This window comes from Gorilla gorilla, chromosome X (assembly GCF_029281585.2).
Source record: "Gorilla gorilla gorilla isolate KB3781 chromosome X, NHGRI_mGorGor1-v2.1_pri, whole genome shotgun sequence".
In the NCBI taxonomy this organism is placed as follows: Eukaryota; Metazoa; Chordata; class Mammalia; order Primates; family Hominidae; genus Gorilla; species Gorilla gorilla.
Window position 1 is genome coordinate 48302699 of NC_073247.2, and position 25877 is coordinate 48328575.

Below are 25877 nucleotides of genomic sequence, written 5' to 3' on the forward strand. Positions count from 1 at the left end.
TTTTGTCAGTTAACTGTCCCCCAACTGTGTCAACACCCCTTTCCCAAAGATTTGATACTAACTTTATGACATCTTAGTCAGATTTCATGACTCTCATCTTACTTTGTATTCCTGGAAATAATCATTTTATTTCAGAAAATTATTTTCTCCTCAGTAGGATGGGAGGGAATAATCAGTCTCCATGAACAGCGCCCAAAAGACTGGTGACTTTTCCACCTTCTGCATAGTTCTCCAGTCTTGATGGGAAAGCAGGGTGGTGTTGGTTGATGATAAGGGTGACACTGTCCTGGCACCTTCCAATAGACCTGATCTCCACTGTTGGTGGCTCACTGAAGACTCAATGAACTTAGAACGTGTCTTCAAATTGGGCCTTAAAATTCCATCTGCATCCTGTTGTGGTATGTTTACTTAATCTTAACAGTAAACAAATTTGTACTTCCTGAGTTCGCATCAGCAAGTCTGTTATTAGAAGTCAGTTTGAGTTTTAGAAATTTATTAGGTATGATTTACTCATGAGTAAATGAGAGTTGGCTAAAACAGGTGGAATGACAAAATCAGAAGCATCAAAAATCATGGCTAGTCACCTTATGACTATCCAGAATTAGAAGGCTCTACGCAGAGATTTGAGAAATGGCAGCAAATGAAAGTGCCAGCATCTTTAGTTCAGCATTTGTAGCTGTGGAGTATGTAGATTCACTTTTACCTGAGAGTCCTCTGCAAGAACCATTTTAAAATGCTTGGAATTGTATGTTAATAATTATACAATGTTCTAGATTGCAACATGGGGATCTGCTATTGTTCATGAAAACTTTTATTTCTTGTTCTTTTTACCTGGGTTTCTATTTCAATTTATACCTTGCATTAAAAAGAATAACATTGAAAAATATAAACCAGAGACATAGGAAAACCAATGGAAGTGCTTTAAATTACTTCTCTTTAATCACTTTTATATCCAGCTGCTCTTATGTGTGGAACCTATTATTTTACAGAGTATTTCAATATTCTTTATGATTGAAAAAGAATGACAAAATGGTATATGCTTTTGGTAAGGTGCTTTGGCTATACTACAGTCTTTGATACTACTTGGCACTATTTCTAAGCCTGCATAGATTCTTTTACCACAAAAAGAATATGTAAATAGATTCATAAAATTCATCATGAGTTTCAAGCTCCATTTTGGAACAGAAGCTGAATATGCACATCCTTTGGAAATTCTAATTCTTGGAACTGGATTTTTCATTGGAATCATGCTTTTGTGTTACCATGTAATTAATTCTTCTTTGGACATGGGTGACAATTTATTTGATAGAAACTATTGATGCCCATCGTGGTTATGATATTCCTCTCAAACCTTTAAATCTCATCCTTTTCTATGCTGGTTCTCAGCATCATGATTTACACCACATAAACTTCATCAGAAAGTATGCTTCTACATTTTCATGGTGGAATACAATTTTTGGAACACACTTTCAGTTTAATGTTTATAGTGAAAATATAAAGAAGTTTGAGAAAAAGCTGAATAAACATCTCATATAAACCTTTCTGAAGATATACATTTTCCTGAATTGAAACTAGTAGCTAACATTGCTTCTGGGGAGCAGAAATAAGCATGTGTCTTGGTTGCTAAGTGATAAAAGGAATATTAATAACCTCTAATTATCTTCCTAGTGGAGACTTTTTCTACTTTACACACAGATTCCGTATATGTAGGAATACACAGATAATAAGTATTTCCTGCAAAACTAGTCCCCTCTTCATCACCTCATTGCCTTACTCTCTCTCTTGCCCCACTTTCTTCTCTCCCTCATTTCCTCCTCTCCTTAAAGTTTCCTCTTTCATTCACTGTCCCTTATTTCTCCCTCACTTCTGAGGGGCCAAATTGATTGTCTTCATATTATAAGGCTCACCCTTTTCTTGATAATCTCTGGTCAAGCAGCTTCATTCAGTGATTGCTTTGTGAACATTCCTGTGCATCATAAGACATTTCCTATTTCCATCTGATATGGTTTGGCTCTGTGTCCCTACCAAAATCTCAACTCAAATTGTAATCCCCACGTGTCAGAGGAGGGACATGGTGGGAGGTGATTGGATCATGGCAGAAGTTTCCCTCATGCTCTTCTCATGATAGTGAGTGAGTTCTCACAAGAACTGATGGTTTAAAAGGATGTGGCTTTCTTTGCTCTCTCTCTCTCTCCTGCCACCATGTAAGACATGCCTTGCTTCCCCTTCACCCTCTGCCATGATTGTAAGTTTCCTGATGCCTCCCCAGCCATGCGGAACTGTGAGTCATGTAAACCTCTTTCCTTTATAAATTACCCAGTCTCAGGTACTTCTTTATAGCAGTGTGAAAATGGACTAATACACCATCAGAAAACTGATATCATTTTAGCTAAGATTTACATCTTTTTGGGCGCTGTGTTCTGGCCACTCTTTCTCTGTTGGGTAGAAGAAATAGAAACTGCATAGATTTGGCAGACAGACTTTGGTGTAGATCCTAATTTTCCCACTTTGTAAGTTTGACTAAGCTAGTTATTTTTTTCCATATTCAGTTTCCTCACATTAAGTGAGGCTAATAATAGCCACCTTGAAGGACTTTTGTGAGATTAAATAAGATGAACTATTTGATTATTTGTTAACATCTTAATTTGAAAACATTTTCTCCTGTGCCTCCCCAACTCCATTTCATATTTCTTTTCCTGATGTTTTTATACATTTCCAAACAAAAGCAAAGTACCAAATGACTCAGTCAATTTAAGCCCAAATACACAGAGTTCCAAATCTTCTTCATAGCTTCATTGTTTCAGTATGAGAATATTTCTTAAGTGGGCAAATTCTACTCCAGGAGGCTTCAGAATGGTCAGGATCTTTTTTTCTTATTTTCTTACACTTATTTCATTTAGATCCTGCATAATTCCTCCCAAGTTTATCCTATTACCAAGCAGTCTAATGGACAATAATGACAGGGAACCTTATATAACAGAGTAGTAAAGGTTAATGACAACAAGAGGTATAACATGAGCTGCTTTTATTTACTAGGAATATTAGTTGTTCTAGAATTTAAAGTCCAAAAGCATCACTGGAATCAATTTTCTAAGCATTAGTTTTATGTTTTATTTTTAAAAATGAAAAAGCATATATCATTTCAAGGAATATTATTATATGTTATTATAAAATTATATATTATATTATGAAATCATTTACATAATTTTTGCTTAAATTATTTTTTACAACTTTATTGAAGTATAGATGATGGTTAGAATTTATATATTTACATATATTTTAATATATATTTAAAGTATACAACTTGATGATTTGATATATGTATACATTTCCACTTTCCCCATCTGCCACCACCTCCCCGCCTCAGCCTCTGGTAACTACCAAGCTACTTTCTATGTTCAACTGTTTTAGATTCCACATATAAGTGAGATCATGGATGTTTGCCTTTCTAGGCCTGGCTTATGTCACTTAACATAATGTTCTCCAGGTTCCTCCATATTGTCACAAATGATAGGATTTCCTTCTTTCTTATGGCTGAATAGTATCCCATTTTGTTTATGTACCACATTTTTTAAATTCATTCATCCATTGACAGACACTTAGTTTGGCTATTGTGAATAATGCTGCAGTGAACATAGGAATACAGATATCTAGGGGGGAGAGATTTTAAAACAAACTGAGCCTCAATTTGTTGCTATTTCTTTTCTGTATGTAAACTCTAAAGGTTCCTATTCAATTTCAGTCATGTTATCTGATATGGCAGCCATTCACATTGGAATCTAAAAATCATTTCCAACCCCTTTCTTCTCTTGTCCACCTCTACCATGGAGGCTGAAAAAACCTGAGACTCACTTTCCTATTCTCCTCTGCCAATGAGATATAAGGGAAGTTATTATGGGGCTTCATGGAAAGTTTGTACTTTCTAATAAAAGGAACAAGGTACATACATGGCTTGTCTCAGTCTAATTTCTGTGAATTCCTGCCTTTAAATGCTACTTTGTTATTGTGATACTTGGAGCTAGGAAAAGCATCTTGAAACCATGAAGCAACCATTCAAAGAACAAAATCCCATATGCTAAGGATGGTCAAACATAACAGCAGAAAAAGCCTATGTCCTTCATGACATGGGTGAGCCACCAAACCAACCTGACATTGAGGTACCTCCAATGGTTTATATCATTGCAGTTTGTTTATTATTGTTGTTGTTATTGATATTGCTATTGCTTGCTGCCCAAAGCATTCCTCATTGATTAAATCTGGAAAGAGTAAGCTATCATGCCATTAGTGCTTCCACCTTAATCAGCTTAATTTCTTACACCTCACAAGATCTGAGAAGAACAGGTACATTTGATTGTGGTTAGAGGGTAGAACATGAAAAAAGTAAAAAATAAATAATGTTCACCATAATGAGGGAAGCTTATTTGGCATGAAGGAAGACAAAAAAGGAAAATATACACTTGTTAGGGAAAATAAAAGGAAATGTAGAGTACACGTTTTGCCCTTTTAGTTGCACCTGGGTGCCCAGTTGATCCTGGGTACAACATTTAAAAAAAGTTGTGTTTAATTTGTAATTATATGCTGTTTAACATTATAATTGCATGTGAACCATGACAAATTATTAATTCCACTCTAGATCTCTCCTGTCATATAGACAGTGGTTTGAATGCTTAGGACATGGAAATCAATTTCTTGACTGGTCTAAGGTACACATCATTAGAAAAGAATACCTGTTGCAAAAAATTTTTAAATGTGAGTGATTTGTATCCTTTGTTGTTTCGGACTATTCATGCTCCCAGCCCTTTTCCGTATTTTATGAAGCCTTTAATCAATACCTATTTAAATCTTTGAGGAATGCCATCATGATCAAATTGGAACTTCAAGAAGTTTAAAAGATTTTCTCTCAATAGATTGAGTCACTGCCTTTCACCTGTTTTCCTACTTAAGGAAATATAAATTATGTATTTAAACATCCTCTTGCTCTTAGATATGGTATATATGCTTCTGGGACCCTTTCTGTTGGCACCTGTTCCTCTACTCTACAGTATTTCTCACTTAGAGGAAACCTAATAAATGTATATCTAAAAGATATTGCTCTATTGTGCATATATATTTTATGAAATAATTATTTGCTGAAAGTATTTTCAGAAGAGCTGTTTTAGGTAGGAAGATTTTCAAATACCATTTGATAACTTATATGTGAATTACTACCTTTCAGAAATAATAACTGTAAAGCAGAATATATCTTTATTTACTTTTACTTTTCCTAAGGTTTGATATATACTTTCAGTCTTCAGAACCTGTACTTGGAATTCTGTTTATAACCGAGAAGTATGCAATGCTTTCCTATTTAAGAAACTCAGACCAGCGTATTACTTTTTTGGTGGCTTTAATATTGGTTGAAATTACCTTTAATGTATGATGTATATTCAGTTGGTTGTCATAGAAAATATTATTCATTAACAGTTTTATTATAACAGATAGTAATTGAAAATACACCAAATATTGATTTTTGACCAAATTAAATAAGTTCTTTTTCTGAGAGCTTTTCAGGCTATAAAAGTGTAAAGATGTTTGGAAACATATCTTGATATGTGTTCATTTTAAGGTATACTGAAGTTTTTCAATTGTTAATCAGTGCAGCACATGATGGATGTTATCCATCCAACATGTAATACAATTTTACTTTTATAGCAATTACCGAAATTGACTGAAGAGCCTGAGTAGAACAATAATCATGGAAGAAATTGGAATATGTGTAAATTGATCTGACCTGAAGGGCAGAAAGACTTCCGAGGAATAAAAAAAAAAGTTATGGATCCATAAAGTAAAAGAATTTTTTTTCAAAGTTTAGTTCACTATTATATACCAAAGAAAAGTACCATCTGACTAAGAAGCCCTGTTCTATTAAATTCTTACTAAATATCTGTTTCTATGTGGAAATAAATGCTAAACTCCATTATCTTGCTTTCATATTACTAACATTAGATCTGTTAAAAGATCCTTGGTAAATAAGTGAATTGATTTCAATGGTGATTTTTTGAATCACATGTATTAATAGCAAGAAAAATATATTATTTGGGATTAGGAACAGAAAATATCAAAAGCATTTTCATAAACAGTATAAATATTTTTATGAGTTTTTTTTAAAAAATCAGTCATTCATTCATTTACTCACTAAATATTTATTAAGCATGCTGTATGTGTCAGGTTCTGCCCTAGGGTGGGGGATTCCAATTAAAGCATGAGTAAGACAGTCTCACCTCAAAAAGACAGTAGGAGAGATAGACTGATAGGTCATTATACTGTGGTAAGTACATATAAATATGTACAGCAAATTGTGGGGAGCAAGGAGGAGAAAACCATAAACTGGGTTAAGGAGAGGCCCAGGGATTGCTTTCTGGAGAGGTTTTGAGAAACTACAAGCAGTGTTGCTGTAGTAAAAATTGTAAGGCAGGAGTGGTGAGGGATGAGTCTAAAGAGTTAGCTAGGGCCAGACCGTGAGTGTCTTGCTTGGAAGTTAGACTTTATTCTGTGGATGGTGGAAACCCATTAAAGAAGTTTTAGCAAAGTGGAGAAGGAATACAATGGAGAGAAATGGTCAAATTTCCTTAGAGAAAGGTCCTTTGGTGGATACATGGATCATATTCTTGAGGAGGATGGGCTAGACACAAGGAGACCAGGCAAATCTATTGCAGTAATCCAGGATCAAAGATATGAGGGTTTGAATCAGAGCAGTGGCAAAAGAAATACAGAGGGGGCTCTGAATTCAAGAAATGTTTGGAATATAGATTTGTAAGATCTAGGAATTGTTGGAATGTAAAGGTCAGGGTGAGGAGGGAAAATCAAGGATATCTTTAGGCTTCTCTTTTGGGTGAATTCAGTATTACTAACTAAAATAGAGAGGGGAGTTATGTCAATAAGCTATTGTTCCATTAAAAAGTACAGGAAAATTAACTGGCTTAAAACAACAATAATTTATTCTTCTTCACCCTTCTGCTACTTGATTGGGAGTTAAATGTTCTGCACTTGGGTTTGTCTAGCCCTGGGTTTGTCTGCACTTAGCTCCAGATGGTAGACAGGGTCCAATTTTTGCTGACCTTACTCTTGTCTTTATTAGACTTATGGGCTAGCCAAGAAATGTTCTTGCCATGACAAGGTCAAAAGCACAAGAACTGAAGTTGCCAAACTCCTACTTGAGTTACACCCGTGGTTATACTGACCAAAACAAATCACGTGGATAAGCCCAAAGTCAAAGGGTAGGGAAGTATACTCCATCTCTAGTGGAAGGAACTTCAATGTCATTAGCAAAGGTAACTGGGGTAAGGAGAGGGCCAGGGATTGCTTTCTGGAGAGGACACTAAGAGGATGGACACTAGGAGGGATGAAGAATTTAGGCCAATAATTCAACACCCTTATTGTTATTGTGAGTGATAGATTTGAGGGGAAGAAGACTGGAGGTTAAGAGGCTATTTCAAAGATGGTAAAAGTCCAGAGCAGTGGCAGCTGGAAAAGAGAGAAAATGATAGATTCAAGAAGTATTCGAGGACTGGACATTGTTATAACATGGAGGACAGACAGATTTAGGGGAAAGAGTCAAGGATGACTCTAGGCTTCCAATTTGACTGACTGAGATATGGAAAGAAGGATAGTGGGTTCAGTGTAGGAAACATTGAGTCTGAGAGAGAGTGACAAAGAATTTTATCATCAAAACCAGGGCACTTCAGAGAACGTGAAAGAGTGCTATTAATAATTATGCCAGAACCACCAGGGTAAACATGTCTTGGGACTGACCTCAGGAAAACGAGTTTATATTCACTCTGGAGTGAGTTGCCTTTGGGTAATCAAAGTGAAGTTATTGGGCATCAGAGAAAGACTCTGTCTAAAAAATAAATTAATTAATTTAAAAAAGTGAAATTATTTAGTATAATGTTGATATTTGAGTATGAAATTCAGTGGAGTGAACTGGTCTGGTGATATAGACTTGGGAGTTATCATTCATAGTTTAAAGTTTGAAAGCATGAGTCTGGTTGAAATCATCAAAGGAAGCATATGCAGGATGAAATGAATATAATAGAATGAGAAGATGTTGCTGGAGTAGATGACAGATGAGGAACTTGAGAAGGAAAAGTCAACAAATAAGAATTTGATTTAAGCCAAAGAGTAGAATTCAATGGATAAAATAATCATATCAGAACACTCAGGGTTAGAGCTAGCTTTGAGTATGAATAAAGTTAGAAATTTTAACACCATCTTTTTTTCCCTCAGACTCTCTGTTTTTTTTTTTTCTTTTAAGCTGAGTGACTCTTTGAGGCTAGAGTCATGATCTTAGGCAGTTCCAGATTCATATTCTATTAGCTCCAAAACCAGAAAAAAAAAGGAGTTTTTTCCTTGTTATCTCAAAATACAAAATAAACCTGAGGGAAGACTCTGATTGGTCAGGTATAAGTCACATGCCCATCCCTCTACTAATCACCATGGCTAGAGAGTTGGGGACCCCCACATTAGTGAAGATGCAGGAGAGCAGTGGGGGTAAAAGTGAGATTACAGCAACTTGAGAAATGACTGAGAGGTGGTTTGGATGCAGCAAGTACAGATAAGCATTTTAATAAATTTATTATAATAAATATGAAGAAGAGACAAACTGTACAGTAGATTACATGAAGGGCAATGCGTATGTATTTTAGATTTGTTTATAGGCTGAGATAAAGGAATCTGTGAAACTTGAGATATTCAAGTTAAAGAAAAAAAGAGAATGCTTGTTGGAACAAGATCACGGAGCAAGTCTGAGGAGATGAGATTTAGGACAAAAAAATGAAAGAATGTAGATTTGAAAAGGGAAAAGAACATCTAGTCCTCTGAACCTATGATGAGGTACAGCTAAGTGTGGACATCAGTAAGTTAATGGAAGGGCAGTATATTGAGAGAGCCAAGGCTAAGAGGGAGGGCATCAGGGCCTGAGTAATTTCAGAAGAGCATTGAAAAGTCATTGAGGGCACTGGCCTCAGGAACTGACTAAAGATAAGGAAAAGAATTCACAGGTGATTTGGCTTAGCTGATTTGTGGACCACGAGTTTGTCTTCTCACCCAGTCTGTAGGGCTGTGTGATTTTTCTCTAGCTGTCCTGGATATGGGCATGAAGAAGGCAAATGGATCTAGGGTTGGTGCTTTGATGAGTTCACATAAATGGGGACAAGATGCTCTCCTCAAGGAAACATACAGCTTTAGAGGCAAATACAAGGTCTTAAAGATAAGTAAGCAAGAACAAGAAGGGAACTTTACTTATTTCTGGCATTCTGACATGGTAATGGTAGACCTCTCTATGAAATAACATTTGTAATTGATCTTTGCTTTCAATTTCTGTTGTGATGAGAAGTTTATAACTCTTGGACCACGCTGGAGTAAATCAAAACATAACAGATGTTTCACAATTTGCAAAACTGATTTAATTAAGTGTGTTTTATGTTGTATTATATTTCTGATAGTTATAACTTTCCTCCCCATCTTTCACCACACACGTACGCACACACATACACGCACAAATGGACATATAGCAACATCGTGTGCAAAGCTCTTTTGGTGTCACTATGAAGCTATGGTGAGTTAACATAATCAGAACATAATTTCAGGTCTCTAAGTTTCAATTCCAGTATGCCATATGAAGAAAAAATATTATCAAAAATAGAACAACTTTTATATAACTTTTATTTAATTATACCAAAATTCTTAGAGGTCATTGCAACAAAGTCTTATCAATAGCAGGAAATACTTCGCAGCATACTGTAAAGAACACTGGATCTTTTTACCACTAATGAGATACGAGATCCAGGGCAAATGAGTTTTCTCATATCTGTAAAATTAGGGTTATGGTCCCTTCTTGTATACCTCACAATGTGGTTATAAAAAAATCAGAGAGGATGTGGCAAAAAATGTTTTATAAATAATAAATGAGATTATAATTTATTGATCAATTTTTTTAACATTACATTTATATTCATTTGGTACCACAGCATGGATTATTTAAAAACTGATGATTACACATTGGTCTCTTTCCAGGGAACTTAGAGGAATTGTTTAAATTGGTTGCCTATTATATGTAAGTTTGTTTAAAAATATCTAAATTATTTATGCTTCTTTCAATTTATGTAATAGATTTTAAGAGTCCAAAGATGATGACTCAAACTATTTACTTTGTTTTACTGTGTTTGCAAAATGAGTGAGGTAAAAGACTGGAATTATCTGCCAACATCATCTGTATTGTGTTATGCTAGAAACATATAATTAGATGAACATTTTTTACTTATTTTTGTTCTTAAGGTTAAGAGACGACAGCCTTTTCTGACTGGGGAAAATGCTCGCATCTTTTTAGTTGAGACTCACCCTTATGTAGCAATACACTGGCCGGGAAATGTAAAGAAAGTTCTAGGTTTTAAGTAATTAAATTTATGATTATCTTTCCCTAAAGGACTCTGTGAATTGGCTCAATAGCTATTTCCTACCTCAGGATTCAAGTTCCATGTTGGGCTTTGGTAAGGACTCCTTCACTCCTACTCCTAGATTGAGTCCCAAGCTTCCAACCTGAGCATTTGTATCATCTGGGGCTTCTTAGGCATCACCAAAAGTGATCATGAGAGGAACAGGAGACAAATGCAGACCTTAGTCATTTACTTACGGCCTGTTTTCCATGGTGGACCATGTTGAAATTGAACACACCCGTATACAAACATCCATATTTTATTGATTCTCCTAAGCCAACTCTACTGGTTGAACTGTGTGGGAGAGATACAAAACGTAACTACATGGACTAATCTTGCAATTCCAAGCTAAACAATTATTTAGCATATAGTCTCAGTTTAAGATGCAAAAGCAGAAACTATTGTGGCCAGAGATTTTAGAATTCTACATCTATACTTGTAGTTCACTTTGCCTAGTTGCTGGTTCTCGTCTATGCTCAGTGTAATTTGGGGCACTTTACTGAAAAATCTGTACTTAAATCAAGTCATTTAATTAATTAGATAATTAATTTAGTTCATTTTTATTTTGGTAAGAACAATTAACATGAGATCTACCCTCTCTACAAATTTTTAAATGTACAATGAAGTGTTATTTACTATAGGCACAATGTTGTACAGCAGATTTCTAGAACTTAATCATCTTGCATAAGTGAAACTTTGTACCGATTGAATAGCAAGTGCCCATTTCCCCCTGCCAGTCCCTGGCAACTGCCACTCTACTTTCTGCTTCTATGAATTTCACTATTTCAGATACTTTATATAAGTAAAATAATGCATTATTTGTTCTTCTATAACTGGCTTATTCCACTTAGCATAATGTCCACAAAGTTCATCTATGTCTCATGTGGCAGGATTTCATGATTTTTTTAATAATGAATATTATTCAATTGTATTTATATACCGTATTTTTTATCTATTTATCTCTAGTTGGACATTTAGGTTGTTTACATATCATGGCTATTGTGAATAATGCTGCTATGAGCATGGGAGCGCAGATATGCCTTCGGGATCCATATTTCTATTTAATACCAGTAAATACCCAGAAGTGGGATTGCTGGATCATTTGGTAATTCTATTTTAAATTTTCTGAGGAACCTCCGTATTGTTTTTTATAGCAGATCCACCATTCTACAGTCCCACTAACACTGTACCAGGGTTGCAATTTCATCACATCTTCACCAACACTTGATATCTTTCCTTTTTATCATAGCCATTCTAAGAGGTATGAGGTGATATCTCATTGTGGTTTTGATTTACATTTCCCTGATTATTAGTGATGCTGAACATCTTTTTATATGCCTCATGGCCATTCGTATGTCTTGTTGGGAGAAATGTCGATTCACAGTTTTTGCTCACTTTTTAAATTTGGTTATTTGTTTTTCTGCTATTGAGCTGTAGGAAACCTTTATATATTTGTATATTCGCCCCTTATCAGATATATAGTTCACAATTTTTTTTTTCTCATTCTGTAGGTTGCCTTTTATCTGTTGTTTCCTTTTCTGTGTAGAAGCTTTTTGGTTTGATATAGTCCCTTTTGTCTATTTTTTGCTTTTGTTGCCTGTGCTTTTGAGGCTACAGCCAAGAAATCATTGCCAAGAACCAACATTATGAAGCTTTCCCTGCTGTGTTTTCTGCTAAGAGTTTTAAAGTTCAGGTCTTACACTTAAGTCTTTAACTCATTTTTAGTGAATTTTTGTGTGTGGTGTATGGTATTGGTAGAATTTCATACTTTTGCAAGCGAATGTCCAATCTTCCCAGCATCATTTACTGAGAGGACTCTTTCCCAATTGTGTGTTCTTGGCACCCTTGGTGAAGGTCTGTTGACTACATGTATGGGTTTAATTCTGGGCTTTCCATTCTGTTCCATTGGTTGTATAGGTCTGTCTTTATGCCAGTATCATACTACTGGGTTACTGTAGTTTTGTAATACATTTTGAAATAGTGAAGTATGATGCCTCTAACTTTTTTTTTAACAAGATTGTTTTGGCTATTCTGGGTATTTTGTGGTTCCATATGATTTTAGGATTGTTTTTCTATTTCTGTAAATAATGCCATTTGAATTTTGATAGAAATTGCACTGAATCTGTAGATTGCTTTAGGTAGTATAGGTATTTTAACAATATCAACTCTTAGTCAATTTTCTGTTGCTATCACAGAATACCATAGACTGTGACTGGGCGTGGTGGCTCATGCCTGTAATCCCAGCACTTTGGGAGGCCAATGCAGGCAGATCACTTGAGGTCGGGAGATCGAGACCAGCCTGGCCAACATGGTGAAACCTCGGATCTACTAAAAATACAAAAATTAGCCAGGTGGAGTAGTGGGCACCTGTAATCCCAGCTACTCAGGAGGCTGGGGCAGGATAATTGCTTGAGCCTGGGAGGCGAAAGTTGCAGTGAGCTGAGATCATCCCACTGCACTACAACCTGGGCAACAGAATGAGACTCCATCTCAAAAAAAAAAAAAAAAAAACCCAGACTGTGTAATTTATAAAGTTTATTTACCTCATAGTTCTAGAGGTTAGGAAGTCTGAGAGCATGGTACCAGCATCTGCTAATGGCCTTCTGGCTGTGTCATAATATGGTGGAGGACATCTTATGGCAAGAGGGAAGAGTGTGTCAGCTCAGATCACTCTTCCTCTTCTCATAGAGCCTCCAGTACCATCATGGGGGCCCTAGCTTGATGACCTTATTTAATTCTAATTACCTTTCAAAGACCCCATCTCCAAATCCCATTAACATATGGATTTGGGGATTAAGTTTCCAACACACACACGACATTTAGGGGACACCATCGAACCATAGCATTCTGCCCCTGGCCCCCAAATTTTATTTTCTTTTCACATGCAAAATGTATTAATTCCATTCCAGTAGCCCCAGAGTCGTAACTTGTTTCAGGATCAACTCAGAAGTCCAAAGTCCAGAGTCTCATCTGAATCAGATATAGATGAGACTCAAAATGTGCAATTTCCTTGCCAGCTGCAAGCCCGTGAGATCAAAACAAGCTATGTATTTGCAAAATGCAATGCTAAGCACAGGATAGTCATTCCTATTAAAGATGGAGAAAATAAGCAAGAAAAAATAAGTAGCTGGTCTTAGCACGTCAAAACCCCAACAGGGAAACAACATTAAACCTTAAAGCTTAGAATGATCTTTCACTCCATGTGCCATCTCTGGAATGTACTGGCGTGGGAGGGGGGGTTGGAATCTTCAAAGCCTTGGGCAGTTCCATCCCTGTGGCTTTGCTGTGCTCAGCCCATGCAGCAGTTTATACAGGATAGAGTCTTATGCCTGCAGTTCTCCCAAGGGGACTGAATACTTGTAGATCTATAATTCTGAATTCTTGTGGGTAGTCCTTCCCCTGCAGCTCCACTAGGCATTGCCCTAGTGGGGACTCTCTGTGACAGCTCTAGCACTGACTGAGGTGTGGCTCCTCACAAGAGGTCATTAGCTATGGGGATCTGCCCGCAGACCCTGACCTAAACGACAGATGAATAAAACGTACACTGACGCACAGATATTCTGTTTTGCCAGTCCTGCTGAGTGTCCGACCACCTGCACACCAAGAGAGGTTTGTCACTGCGGCCGGCCCTGAGCAGCTCGCACTCCAGGCATTTATTTAGTACAGAATTAACAACAGAAGCTTTGAGTAAACACACTTGTGGATAATTAACATGGTTAAGAGAGTAGTTCTACGAATGGTTAAAGCTCAGGTACCGCGGTTTAAAGTAAATACCATTAGGGGGCAATATCCTTGGTCAACCTTCCCCCATGAGAGCCATCTGGCTCAAAGGTTAGTTATTGGAGGTAGGGTAAACAGACTTAAATGAGGAAGACTCTGTTGTCCCTAGTATTTACCTTATGACCTAATTCTCTAATGTAAAAACCGGCTGCCTTCAGCCTGTTCAATTATTACAAGCTATGTAACCTTTCGGCCTTCCAAACGGTTTGTGACTATTCCCTATAACTTTCCGTAATATGTCTCTTTAATATTTCTGCCACCATCCTGAGTGAATCCCAACAACTGACCTTACATTTCTGCTCAGCATTGCCCTTGTAGCGGCTCTCTGCTGTGGCTCTACCCTGTGACAACTCTCTGCCTGGGCCTCCAGGCTGTTCATGCCATCCTTTGAAATCTGGGTGAAGGATGTTCCCACAGCTCTTACATTCTGCACATCTCCAGAATTAGCACCTCATGGGTGCTGCCAAAGTTTATGTCTCGTACCGTTTATAGTGGCAGGTCAAGTTGCACCTGGAGCATCTTGGGCCACAGCTGTTATGATGAGGAGTGCTGCACCAGAATGCAAGGAACAGAGACCCAAGGCAGCCCCGGCCAGTGGCCCATCCCTCAAAACCATTCTACCCTCCCAGAGCTCTGAGCCTGTAATGGGAGGGGAAGACTCAAAGATCTCTAAGAGTTTTTCTCCTGATGTCCCGATAGTCTCTGGCTTTGTTTTATCCATACTAATCTCCTTATCAATTGATCACTCAGTCACACCCTTGGTTTCCTGTGCTGAAAATGCTCTTTCATTCTCTACCACATGTCCAAAATCATTTCACTCTGCTTTCATTTTAATTACAAATTCTCTCTTCAAATCATCTCTTTCCTCTTTTGTTTTACTATAAGCTGTTAAAAGTAGCCTTGAAACATCCTGAATGCTTTGCTGATTTCGTATATGTTCCACAAGCTATTCCAGTTCATCACTCTTAAATTCTGCCTTCCATAAAGCATTCAACCACGAACATAGTTCAGCCAAGATTTTTGCTACTTTATAACAAGAATGGCCTTTCCTCCAGTTTCTTTAGTTCCATATGATACCTCATTAAAGTGGCTTTTACTGTCCGTATTTTTATCAATATTTTGGTCAAGGCCACTTAAGCAATCTCTAAAATGTTTTAGAATTTCTCTGGTCTTCTCCTTTTTCTGAGCCCTCACTAGAGTCACCATTAATGCACCATTTATGGCAATGCAGGTATTTTTTTTCCTAGTCTGTTCCTCCAGATTCTTTTTATTTATTTATTTATTTATTTATTTGTTTGTTTGTTTGTTTGTTTGTTTTTTCAAGACAGAGTCTCACTCTGTGGCCCAGGCTGGAGTGCAGTGGTGCAATCTCGGCTCACTGCAAGCTCCACCTCCCGGGTTCACGCCATTCTCCTGCCTCAGCCTCCTGAGTAGCTGGGACTACAGGCGCCCGCCACCACGCCCAGCTAATTTTTTTGTATTTTTAGTAGAGACGGGGTTTCACCGTGGTCTTGATCTCCTGACCTCATGATCCACCCGCCTCAGCCTCCCAAAGTGCTGGGATTACAGGTGTGAGCCACCGCGCCCGGCCTCCTCCAGATTCTTACAGCCTCTACCCATCACCCAATTCCAAAGCTGTTTCCATATTTTCAGATCTCTGTTATAGCAATGGCCTCACTTCTTGTTGCCAATTTTCTACCTTAAGTGCATTTTCCATTGCTATGGCAGAATACCATAGACTGGGTAATTTATAAAGAAAAGAAGTTTATTTAGTTCATGGTTCTGGAGTCTGAGAAGTTCAAGAGCATGGCATTGACATCTGGCAAGGTCCTTTTTGCTTCATCATAACATGGCAAAAAGCATCATGTGACAAGAGGGCAAATGTGTGTTACCTCTCTTCCTCTTTTTTTTTTTTGTTAACTAGTTTCTAAATTGTTATTTTTATTTGTAACAAGCCATTTACTTAAGTTTATGTAAAGGGATAGTTTATGCTTAAGGGATAGCAGAGGTTGTTGCTGTTCTATTTAGCGTATAGCAAACATGGCCAGATTTTACTTTTGAACTTCCTGGAAGCTCTTCATTGGACCTTGAGCTAACACAATATATCTTTTGTCACCAAAAGAGTATTATTGTTATGTCATAATGAGAACAATAATTTACATGCTTTGCATAATAAATGCCTAAAAGACATTTTATTTTATGACTGCATTATTTGTCTTGCTATAATGGGGATATTGTAGATCATATATTTGTATAATATTGATGGTACTTATTTATTTTTTATATGTTACTGTATGATGTACATTACAAAATCAAAGCAATTTGTCTTGATCTCTTAATCTTAAGAGTAACACTTTAACTCACTTAATCTTTCTAATGCATATTACAAGTGATGTATACTTTTTTTTGAAGTTACATACTTGCCAATTTAATTTCAAAGCTACAAACCAAGCTCAAGTCTCAAGTGCAGCAAATGCCTCTGAAATGAGGTTTCTATGGATTCATAAACATAAAACAATCAATGCAAAAGAATAATTGAAATGATTTGTCTCCTACTTTTTTTTTTCTTGTCCCAAGCATTTTTTTTTAATTATACTTTAAGTTCTAGGGTACATGTGCACAATGTGCAGGTTTGTTACATATGTATACATGTGCCATGTTGGTGTGCTGCACCCATTAACTCGTCATTTACATTAGGTATATCTCCTAATGCTATCCCTCCCCCCTCCCCCCACCCCACGACAGGCCCCGGTGTGTGATGTTCCCGTTCCTGTGTCCAAGTGTTCTCATTGTTCATTTCCCACCTATGAGTGAGAACATGCGGTGTTTGTTTTTTTTGTCCCTGCGATAGTTTGCTGAGAATGATGGTTTCCAACTTCATCCATGTCCCTACAAAGGACATGAACTCATCTTTTTTATGGCTGCATAGTATTCCATGGTGTATATGTGCCACATTTTCTTAATCCAGTCTATCATTGTTGGACATTTGGGTTGGTTCCAAGTCTTTGCTATCGTGAATAGTGCCACAATAAACATACGTGTGCATGTGTCTTTATAGCAGCATGATTTATAATCCTTTGGGTGTATACCCAGTAATGGGATGGCTGGGTCAAATGGTATTTCTAGTTCTAGATCCTTGAGGAATCACCACACTGTCTTCCACAATGGTTGAACTGGTTTACAGTCCTACCAACAGTGTCAAAGTGTTCCTATTTCTCCACATCCTCTCCAGCACCTGTTGTTTCCTGACTTTTTAATGATCACCATTCTAACTGGTGCAAGATGGTATCTCATTGTGGTTTTAATTACCCCTCTTCCTCTTTTAATAAAACCTCCAGGACAATCAGGGAGGCTCCACTTTAATGACCTTATCTAGTCCTAATTATGTCCCAAAGGCACCACCTCCAAATACTATCAACATACAAAATTGGGGATTAAATTTCCAACACATGAAATTTTGGGGACACATTCAAACCATAGCAGGTAATATGGACATTTTAACAATATTCACTCTTTCAATCCATTAACATGACGTGTCTTTCCATTTATTTGTGTTTCCTTTAATTTCTTCATCTGTGTTTTGTATTTTTTGGTGTATAAGTTTTTTATTTCTTAGTATTTTAAGTATTTTAAATGTTTATTTAAAACTTAAGTTTATTTCTAAGTATTTTATTCACCTTGATGCTATTGTAAATGGGATTGTTTTCTTAATTTCCTTTTCAGAAAATATATGGTTGGTATATTAATATACAACAAATCCTTGTATGTTGATTTTGTTTTTGTTTTTGTGGTTTTTTTTTTTTTTTTTTTTTTTGAGACGGAGTCTCACTCTATCTCCCAGGCTGGAGTGCAGTGGCGCGATCTCAGCTCACTGCAACCTCTGCCTCTTCGGTTCAAGCGATTCGCCTGCCTCAGCCTCCTGAATAGCTGGGACTAAAGGCATGTGCCAACACGCCCGGCTAATTTTTTGTATTTTTAGTAGAGATGGGGTTTCACCATGTTGGTCAGGCTGGTCTTGGTCTCCTGACCTCATGATCCGCCTGCCCTGGCTTCCCAAAGTGCTGGGATTAAGGTGTGAGCCACCATACTCGGCCTTGATTTTGTATTTTTAAACTTTACTAATTTTTAAATTAGTTCTGTTTATTCTGGAGTATTTAGGGTTTTCTACACGGAAGATCATGTTACCTGCAAAGAGATTTTATATCTTTCTTTCCTATTTGAATGCCTTTTATTTATTTTCCTTACCTAATTGCTTTTGCTAGGATTCCAGTACTATGTTGAATAGAAGTTGTGAGAGTGGGCATTCTTGCCTTGCTCCTAATCTTAGAAGAAAAGCCTTCAGTTTTTTATTATTGAATGTGATGTTAGTTTTGTTTATTATGTTGAGGTAATTTATCCTTATTCCTAGTTTGTTGAGTGTTTTTATCATGATACGGGGTATTACATTTTGTCAAATGCTTTTTTTATTACATCTGTTGAGACGATCATGTGATTTTTATCCTTTATTCTGTCAATGCAGTGCTATGCTCTGAATGTTTGTGTGCCTCCCCCTATTTCTATGTTGAAACTTAATCACCAATATGATAGTATCAGAAGATAGGGCCTTTGGGAAGCAATTAGGTCATGAGGGCAGAGCTCTTAGGAATGGGGTTAGTGCCCTTACAAAAGAGGACCCAAAGAGCTCCCTTGCCCCTTCCATTATGCAAAGACACAGATAGAAGACACCATCTATGATCCAGAGAGCAGGCCTTCACTAGACAAAAAATCTGCCTGTGCCTTGATCTTGAATTTCTCACCCTCTAGAACTGTGAGAAATAAATTTCTGTTGTTTGTAAGCCAACCAGCTTATGTTCTTTTGTTATAACAGCTTGCACAGACTTAGGTATGTGGTGTGTATCACATTTATTGATTTGCATATGTTGAACCATCCTTACATCCCAGGGATAAATCTCACTTGGTAATGGTACGTGATTCTTTTAATGTGCTATTGAATTCCGCTTGATAATATTTTGTTCAGGATTTTTGCATCTATATTCTTCAGGAATATTGGCCTGTAATTTTCTTTCCTTTAGGTATCTTTGGTTTTGGTTATCAGGTTAATGCTGGCCTCATAAAATTAGTTGGTTAATGTTCCTTCCTCTTCAATTTTTCAGAAGACTTTGAGAATTATTGGTTTGAATTCTTCTTCAAATGTTTGGTAGAATTCATCAGTGAAGACATCTGGTCCTGGGCTTCTTGTCATTGTCAGAATATTTTTGAAAACTGATTCATTCTCGTTATCATTATATATATATGTTATGATTTTCTATTTTTCATGATCCAGTTTTGGTAATTTGTATGTTTCTAAAAAAATTATCCTTCTAGTTTATCCAGTTTGTGTAAAATTGGGTAAGGTAATCTCTTATGTCCCTTCTGATTTTGTGGCAGGGGTTGTCATGTCTCCTCTTTAATTTCTAATTTTATTTATTTCAGTCTTCTCTCTTTTTTCTTAGTTATTCTAGCTAAAGGTTTGTCAATTTTATCTTTTCATAAAAACTCTAAATTTCATTTTTTCTATTGTTTTTCGATACTCAATTTTATTTGTTCTCTAACCTTTATTTCCTTCTTTCTTCTAACATTTGTCTCAGTTTATTCTTTTCTAGTTCCTCGAGGTGTAAATTTAGGTTGTTTTCGAGAAAACTTTCATCATTTTTAATATAGGAATTTATTGCTGCAGACTTTACTTCTAGTACTGCTTTTGCTGGACCCCATATAGTTTGGCATATTGTATTTTTGTTTTCATTTGTCTCAAGATATTTTTATTTTATTTTTTTCTGTAGCCCTCCTCTGTGGACATCAAGATATTTTTAAATTTCCCTTTTGATTCTTCTTTGATCCATTTGTTATTCAAAAGTGTGTTATTTAGCTTCCACACATTTATAAATTTTCCAGTTTTTCTTTTGCTATTGATTGCTAGTTTCATTCCATTATGGTTAGAAAAGATATTTGGTATAATTTCAATCTTCTTAAATTTATTAAAGCTTGTTTTTGTGACCTAACGTGATCTATATTGAAATTTTTCTCTGTGTGCTTTAGAAGAATGTGTACTTATTACTTTGGGGTGGAATATTCTGTATATGACTGTTAGGTCCATTTGTTCTATACTGTTGTTCAAGTCTACTCTTATGATATTGATTTTTTTGTTTGGATATTCTATCCATTATTGAAAATTGAGTATTGAATCGCCTACTATTATTGTATTGCTGTCTATTTTTCCTTTCAGTTATGTGAATATTTGATTTTTATATTTAGGAGCTCTGATGTTGGGTGCATATATATTTATAGTTATATATTTCTGGTGCATTGACACTATTATCATTATATAATGTCCTTTTTGTCTCTTGTGACAGTTTATGACTTACTATTTTGTCTGATGTAAGTATAGCTACTGTTCCTCTCTTGATTACCATTTGCACAGAATATCTTTTTCCAATCTTTCACTTTCAACCTATTTGTGTACTTAAACCTGAAATGAGTCTATTGTGGACAATGTATAGTTGGATCTTATTTTTTTATCCATTCAGCCACTCAATGCCTTATTATTGGGGAGTTTAATTCACTTACATTTAAAGCAATTTTTCTTAGGGAATCATTTATTATTGCCATTTTGTCAATCAATTTCTGTCTGTCTTTTAGTTCTTTTCTCCCTTTTTTCTTCTCTTGCAGTTTTCCTTTGTGTTTCATAGATTTTTGTATTGATCCGCTTTGATTCCTTTCTGTCTCTCTCTGTCTCTCTTATTTTTGTTTATCTTCTATAGTTATTTTCTTGTGGTTATCATAAGACATATTTAAAATGTCTTATAGGAGTCTATTTTAAGCAGATAAAATGTATATCACGTACAAAAACTGCATTTTTACTTCTGCTTCACACATTGTTATTAATCTCACAGTTTGCGTTTTTCTTTTTCTTTTTCTTTTTTTTTTGAGACAGCGTCTCACTCTGTCATCCAGGCTCGAGTGCAGTGGCACAATCTCGGCTCACTGCAACCTCCGCTTCCCAGGATCAAGCGATTCTCCTGCCTCAGCCTCCTGAGTAGCTAGGACTACAGATGCACGCCACCACGTCTGGCTAATTTTTGTATTTTTAGTGGAGACAGGGTTTCACCATATTGGCCAGCCTGGTCTCCAACTCCTGACCTTGTGATCCGCCTGCCTTGGCCTCCCAAAGTGCTGGGATTACAGGCATGAGCCACCGTGCCCAGCGCCATGAATGTATTTTATAGTTACTTTTAAGACTTTTGTCTTTTAAGTTATATAATATGGTTAAAAATGATTTACCCACCAGCATTACAGTATTATAATATTCTGAATTTGCCTATATATTTACCTTGACCATCGAATTTTATGCTTCTGTATGCTTTCGTTTTGCTGTTTAGCAACCTTTTATTTCAATTTCTGCATTTTTTTGTAAGGCATGTCTAGCGTTAATGAACTCCTGAAGCTTTTGTTTGTTTAGGAGCATCTTTATCTTTCCTCATTTTTGAAGAATAGTTTTGCTGTTATGGTTGACAAAGGGGTTTTTGTTGTTGTTGTTGTGGTTTTCTGGAGATGGAGTCTTGCTCTGTCGCCCAGGCTGGAGTGCAGTGGTGCGATCTCGGCTCACGGCGACCTCTGCCTCCCGAGTTCAAGTGATTCTCCTGCCTCAGCTTCCCAAGTAGCTGGGACTACAGGCACCTGCCACCATGACTGGCTGGCTGGTTTTTGTATTTTTAGTAGAGACGGGGTTTTACCATGTTGGCCAGGCTGGTCTCAAACTCCTGACCTCAAATGATCCGCCCACCTCGGCCTCCCAAAGTGCTGGGATTACAGGCGTGAGCCACCACGCCTGGCCTCTTTTAGTACGTTTATTATATCATTACACTCCTTTCTGGTATGCAAAATTTTTGCTGATAAATCCTCTGATACTCTAATTGAATTTCCCTTATACATGCCAGGTCACTGTTCTTTTGCTGCTTTCAAAATGCTCTGTTTGACTTTAACTTTTGATAATTGATTATAATATGTCTTAGTGTAGATTTTCTGGGTTCATTTTATTTGGCATTTATTGGGCTTTCTGGATCTGGATGTCCATTCCCTTTCCAAGATTTATGAAGTTTTGGATATTATTTATGTGAATACTCTTTCTGTCTCTTTCTATTTCTTTTTTCTTTCTGATACATAATGCATATGTTGGTTTGCTTTATGGTGTCTCATAAGTCTGTTAAGTTTTATTCACTTCTTTTCATTCTTTCTTCTTTTTGCTACTCTGACTTGTTAATTTCCAATAACCTGTGTTTGAGTTTACTGATCCTTTCTCACGTTCCTGGCTTCAAGCAGTCTTCCTTCTTTGGCCTCCCAAAGTGCTAGGATTATAGGCATGAGCCACTGCACCTGATTTTGCTCATCCTTTCTTCTTCTTGATCTAGTCTGCAAATGAACCTCTGTAGTGAATTTTTCAGTTCAGTTATTTATTGCATTCTTCACCTTCCAGATTTCTGTTTGGTACTTCTTATATTTTCTCTGTTGAAATCCTCACTTTATTTATGCATTCTTCTCTTGACCTCCTTGAGCATCTTTATGATGGTTATTTTGATTTCTCTGTAAGGTAAATCAAATATCTCCATACTATTAGGGTTTCTGGAAATTTATCCTGTTTCTTGTTCTGGAATATATTTTCCTGTGTTTTCATTTTCCTTACATGGTTTTAGTTTCATAGTACTAGAAAGGGGAAAACATCCCCCAGTTAGATACAGTACCCATTTTCATAAGACATCTAGGTAAAAGGGGTTACAGCTACCTTACATAAAGCTTGTTTAAACATCTTACACCTGTTATAATTCTATTAACCTGTATGTTTTTATGTTCTGATCCCAGGAAGCCTTTTCACCCCCAGACCATTTTACCTTTTCTGGTGAAAAGGGTTTGAAAGGGGGTTGGGTCTGTAACACCTATGAGGATAGCAGATTTGATAAGTCTTCTTAAATAGACCTATGATTCTGTGGGAGGGGCACCCATGTAAAAAGGGCCCCCTTAACCCCCAAATTTACCATGACCCAGATAATAGATATATTAGGTGGGAGGATATCACAGTTATCATAAATCTAGTCCAACATGGCTTGCGTATGAAATATATTAACGGTTTCATCTGGGGTACTTCACTTGGTATTTTATAGAGAGAGTTGGGGAGTCCCCTTCTTAGGGCAAATAGACCTTATAATGGCATTATCTGGCCCACTAGGCTGAGTGCTTTCTCAGGAATAAACCCCTGTGCATTAGTGATTGTTCAGTAATGAGCTGTTGGTCCTGTATTAATCCAAACAAGCTTTTAAAATCTGTAGCATTTAAAATTAAGAATTTTGTTCTTAAAGTGGTTATTTTTACAATCCACTATAGTAAAGTTTCTTTAAAGAAACTGAATTATACCAATCTACAAAATGGAAAAATTTCTTTATATTACACCCTTTGGTTTTAAATAGTTACTTGGTTTTGCCCTTCCCTCATATCGACTATTTTCTTGGTAACCATAGGGCTCAGAGTTTTGTTGCCCTGGCTTGTTCTTTTAAAAATTTATTTAGTTTTATCTGTATAAGTTCCTTTATTATAAAGCAACTCTTAAATAGATTTTTAAGCAAAAAACTTACTTTTTTGAGAATTGACATCCTTTTGTTTATAAAACTGTAATAAAAGCATATTTTATGCTTCTCCTATTTTAACTTTTTAGTAACCTAAATTTTTAATGGGGGAAAAATCCGGGGGTTTAAACAGGACTTTAAGATTTTTAAATTACTGGAGAGTTTTGAGATTAAATTTACCAAATTAATTTTTACCAAAGATTACCAAGGTTATGTAAATTAGAAGACATCTGAGCTAACTTTTACCAATCTAATAAGCACTTACATTTTTTAAGTTACTTGATTAGAGCTCTCACATGTAGTTTTGAAGTGAAACATCACTTCCACATGACACATATAAAGATCGAGATATAACAGGCATGCAGAATAAAAGGCATGTTCAAAAGATACTTAATTTGCCTGTTTTCAAAAACAATTTTTCTCCCTTACTTAGATAATTGGTAAAAGTTACAGGAGCCAACAAAAGGTAGAGGAAAGGAAAGAGCCATCATTCAAGGCCTTTCCGTTTTTTTGTTTGTTTGTTTGTTTGTTTGTTTGTTTGTTTGTTTGTTTGACGGAGTCTTGCTCTGTCGCCCAGGCTGGAGTGCAGTGGTGAGATCTCGGCTCACTGCAACCTTCACCTCCTGGGTTCAAGCAATTCTCCAAGCCTCAGCCTCCTGAGTAGCTGGGATCACAGGCACCCACCACTACAGCCGGCTAATTTTTGTATTTTTAGTAGATACAGGATTTCACCATGTTGGCTAGCCTGGTCTCAAACTCCTGACCTCAGGTGATCCACCAGCCTTGGCATCCCAGTGTGCTGGGATTACAGGTGTGAGCCAAGGTGCCCAGCCTGGCCTTTTCAAAAGAGAAAGAGTGGCACTTTTAAGATATCAATCTGAAGAATGTTAAAGAAACAGATTATAGAATTTAAAAGTTTAAAAACTTCTTGCATTAAAAATAAGTCAGTATTTGTAATAAAATTTTATTTTAACCAATTATTTAGTTTTGTATTAGTGCATTTCCTTTTAATATTAAAGACCCATCTCTAGAAATATTATTATGATTTCATTTTAATTATAGCCAACTGAATTATACAACCCCTTTAAAAATTCATTTTGCTGACCTTACTATGACTTATGTAGTTCATTCACAACATGTTTAGACTGTTTTGTCTTAAACATCCCTCTTTCTTGTACAACCCCGTCATTTTTATTTTAGGGCAAAAATTTACCACACAAGATTCTTTCCTATATAAAATTACTTTTTTTACCTTTTTTTTAACCAAAAATACCTCTTTATGTCTTTAACTTTCTTTACATCTCTTATTTTCTGATTCCTTTACCTTGTTTTTTACATAACCCTTAAATAAGCCTTGAATTAGACAAAGATATTTTACCTTTAATAAGAATATTTTTTTTAAAAAGTTTTCCTGTAATTCTTAAATTAGAATTGCCCATTTAATAACAATTAATAACCTTAGATCCTAAATTATGACAAGTTTGTTTAAAAGCATTTATCCTGTTACGTTTACCTGATTAATTTAGTAGTTTACCTAGATTATTTACAAAAACTGTGATAGCCAATATTTAAAGTTATTTTTCTATTAACCATTCTTATAGCTGTGAGTTTCAGGCATCTACTTAAGTAATAAAACTTATGGTTAGTTTTAAGGGTATTTATACCAATAGCTGAGTATTCAGCTGTTTTCATTTAAGCCAACCATATTTCATAAGCATACACAAGCAAAGATCGTTCTGTCTTAGGCTGGGTTTTATAGTTTATAACCCTTATGGCAAATCTTATAGTATTCTGCAGGAATAAACATGAAGCTACTTGATTAATAGATGCAAACATAATGTTAACAATTCTAAAGACATTGCTGATATTATTTTACCAATAATTTTAACGCCACCTTATTTAGTAAAGATTTCACTTAAGTCACATGAGCTTGAAAAAGCATTTGACTAGTCTTCCTTTTTTTCTAAGTATCTGA

The 25877-nt window shown here is 36.2% G+C and overlaps 1 protein-coding gene and 1 pseudogene across 3 annotated transcripts in view; both read left to right on the plus strand.

The window, feature by feature from the left end:
* SYTL5 (synaptotagmin like 5) overlaps positions 1–25877 on the plus strand; it is a 227986-nt gene that overhangs the window by 39365 nt on the left and 162744 nt on the right. The window lies entirely within an intron of this gene.
* LOC101148706 (methylsterol monooxygenase 1-like) lies at positions 631–1536 on the plus strand (annotated as a pseudogene).